We start from the raw sequence: 3,621 nt of genomic DNA on the forward strand, positions 1-3,621 counted from the left end.
TGCAATAAAAGAAATACTGCATATCAAAAGAAGAGTGCCATATCAAGGGGGTGCAGAGTAATTACTTAAAAATATAAGGGTGTTATTTGCATGTAAGAATAATTCAAAATTCTACTACTAAGTAGAGGTGCTAGTCTAAAAGCCATTTGAAAACTCTTTGAAATTCTGTTTCTCTCTGAAACATACACCCAATGGAATTTAATGAAGTTAATGCAATTTGGTAGCACCATAAAAAGCCTTTCTGTTTTCAACAGATACATGTACATTAGTACATACATGCATACACACATAACATATACATATGTCTATAGACACATCATAAAGAGAGAGTAAGTGATACACAGAGAGAGAAATAATAAAAATAGAAATTAAAGATGTTGATGTATCATGTAAATTTAATGTAATCCTTAACATGCAACAGCAGGTACCTATAATTAATACATTTAAACTTCAATTCTCTCTGTGATGTTTACAACACCACACCACACTCTGTCCTTATTTCTTACAATATATTTCTCTCTTAAATTATTTTATTTTAAATTCTCTATCTCTTTCTGAATATCTCTTTCAATGAAGATCAGGAAGATGGTGATATTTGTAGTATTGATCATACTTGTAGTACTTATAAGTACAAGTTGTAATGCAGTGGGTACAAGAAAGAAGCTCAATGGAAGATCATATTCATCATCACTCAAGAGGATCAACAACCATCATACTAGAAGTAGTTCAGTTGGTGATAAATTGTTCAAGTTCTTCAAGTTTAATGATGAAGAGAGAGTTGTACCTACTGGTCCTAATCCTTTGCATAATAGGTAGCTAGTTGTACTATACATTTGTTTATTAATTAATTCTACATATTTTCTATTTTTGTAATTTTTTTTCTTTTACTGAACTACTAGTGTTCTATAAATTTCCAGGTTGTAACATTTGTATTTTATTTTCAGCATGGCTTGTTATTTACTATATATCATTCATTCATAGCTTTAAACCATATGAGAAAATCCAACTAAGCGTCTGGTAAAACTCAAAAAATAATTAAGTAAAATTGAACAATGTTGTTATTGTGTTTTCTCTTTGCTATTTATTTAAGAAACAGTTAAGTATAAGACTTTTTAGAAGTGTATTCCTCCTTGATGTTGATATTATTAACATTAACATGTAGCTGGTTGTCAGAGTTGACTTAACTTCTTAATGTTTACCTCGAAGTATATTTATAAAAATTAAGGACTTAATTTTGTGAATATTTATTTAAGAAACAGTTAAGTATAAGACTTTTTAGGAGTCTGATTTATGTTTGTGCAAGTAATTATGATCATATTCAGACTTCCCTGAGTAAGTGATTATGATCAGCTTAGTATATGCCAAGAACCAACAACCTTGCCTAATTAACATTTGAAATAAGATTGATCAAGATAAGAGTCTAATTACCATAGATTTAGGTTAATAAGGACCTAATTACTTGATAGACCATATGTACATAAATCGTAAAAGATCAAATTAAGTTGATAGAAATCATCATATCATTCAAATGCCATCTACAACATACTGTCCTTATAAAAGAAAGCTGTCGATAGATGCCAATGATGTATGATACAAATTTTGGGAACTTGGACAAATGATTTTGCAACAAATATGGCCAAAAGTATTGTTAGTTGTAATTTGTAAATGGATTGCAAGTATTTTGAGTTAATTAGTATTGTGGAATGTTATTGTGTTGTATCAGTATTTAAAAAGGAACCAGAGTGTCAATACTTTTAGATTCAGGTTGGTTTTTATGTTAGGTTATTTACATGTAAGTGAAAACTAAACCAAATAGCCCGTCTAGCTCAGTTGGTAGAGCGCAAGGCTCTTAACCTTGTGGTCGTGGGTTCGAGCCCCACGGTGGGCGTATTTTTTTCCACAAAATGTTTAGCACTGCAAAAAAGTTAAATGACAGTATCATACTAATTATAAAGTGTATCATAAGTTCATAACAAGAAACCAGTTCTGTTATCAGGACGGATTTTGTGAACGTGTACGATTTGGTCTAGTCCAAAAACGGATTCTAGTTGTGTTTACCTTCTTTGCAATATCACTTACGAATAGCAAACCTTAATCTAACGTCCAAATCCAACAACCGGTGGGGTTTGGGATCAGACCTGTTCTATAACTACTCGGATTTGTCAGCCACGAAATCCACTCTAGTGATCCCTTTTTCTGTCTATTAAACCTGTTCTATATGAAGCCCCAATTACTCCTTTTTGAGATCATATTTAACGAAATTACGAGTATCAACAAGTATAAAATGAAGCAAAGAGCCGCATAATTATGGGGCTTATTTACCTCCTTGTGGACTTATCTGCAAGCATTTCGAAAGGAAGCATCATGAGGTCACTCAACGCATGGAGTAATTGAAAAGCCTTAAGAGATGTATTAAAGTCTTTCTTGTTGCCAATTATATCATCACTATCAACCATCTCCATCTAACGTCCAAATCCAACAACCGGTGGGGTTTGGGATCAGACCTGTTCTATAACTACTCGGATTTGTCAGCCACGAAATCCACTCTAGTGATCCCTTTTTCTGTCTATTAAACCTGTTCTATATGAAGCCCCAATTACTCCTTTTTGAGATCATATTTAACGAAATTACGAGTATCAACAAGTATAAAATGAAGCAAAGAGCCGCATAATTATGGGGCTTATTTACCTCCTTGTGGACTTATCTGCAAGCATTTCGAAAGGAAGCATCATGAGGTCACTCAACGCATGGAGTAATTGAAAAGCCTTAAGAGATGTATTAAAGTCTTTCTTGTTGCCAATTATATCATCACTATCAACCATCTCCATTTAGCTGAGTGGTTATCGCTTTTCTGGGTGTCCGTGAGGTCTCACGTTCGAGTCTCACCCTGGGATTTCATAATGCAATTTGTTTTGCAGTTGATTATGGAGTCCTCTGAAGGCATCGCTGTCTGAGTCTGTTATATGGCAGTTGTTCAGGGGTGCTTCCCAAGGGCGACTACACACATAGCATGTCCTATGGCAGTTGTTCGGTGGAACATCCTTGACACGTGGAAAGGATAGATCGGGTGGTGGGATCTCATTTGGTGGTCTCACGTCAGTGACTCCAATCTCGCTGTTAAAAAAAAAGATCATCACTATCTTCATGAGTGTCGTTTACTTCGATACCAAATAGATCTGTGAGTCATCTAGACCATGTCCCAATATGGTTAAATGGATATGCAGCATGCCAGCATCGACGGTTTAAATTGATAATGTAAATTTGTAAGGAGTTAAAGTCAAAGTTTAGAGGTCAACTGGACTACTATCTTTCCATTCGATATATGAAATCTTGTACTTTTCTTTTATACTAGATAACTAGATAAAGTTTATAAAAAAGACCACGATTACGGAATAGTCTGTCATTTTCGTTTGCATTTATTAAGTAGTCTGTTAACTTCAAAATGTGATGTGTATACGTTATTCTGAATTCAACGAGGTGTTATGGATAAAAAGTCATAAAAGGCAAGAGTCAGGATTCATAAAGCATAAAGATCTATGAAATTTATGGTTTATAGGTGACAATTGTGACCCATATACTTATGAATGGTTCGATGCAGGATATGTTTTATCCCTGACACAT

The 3,621-nt window shown here is 34.0% G+C and overlaps 1 non-coding gene across 1 annotated transcript; it reads left to right on the forward strand.

The window, feature by feature from the left end:
• Positions 1-1,815: 1,815 nt before the first annotated feature.
• On the forward strand, positions 1,816-1,888 carry TRNAK-CUU (transfer RNA lysine (anticodon CUU)). The gene has a single exon. It is a non-coding gene; the product is annotated as a tRNA-Lys (tRNA).
• Positions 1,889-3,621: the final 1,733 nt, after the last annotated feature.

The sequence above is a fragment of the Rutidosis leptorrhynchoides genome, chromosome 5 (assembly GCF_046630445.1).
Source record: "Rutidosis leptorrhynchoides isolate AG116_Rl617_1_P2 chromosome 5, CSIRO_AGI_Rlap_v1, whole genome shotgun sequence".
NCBI classification, from domain to species: Eukaryota; Viridiplantae; Streptophyta; class Magnoliopsida; order Asterales; family Asteraceae; genus Rutidosis; species Rutidosis leptorrhynchoides.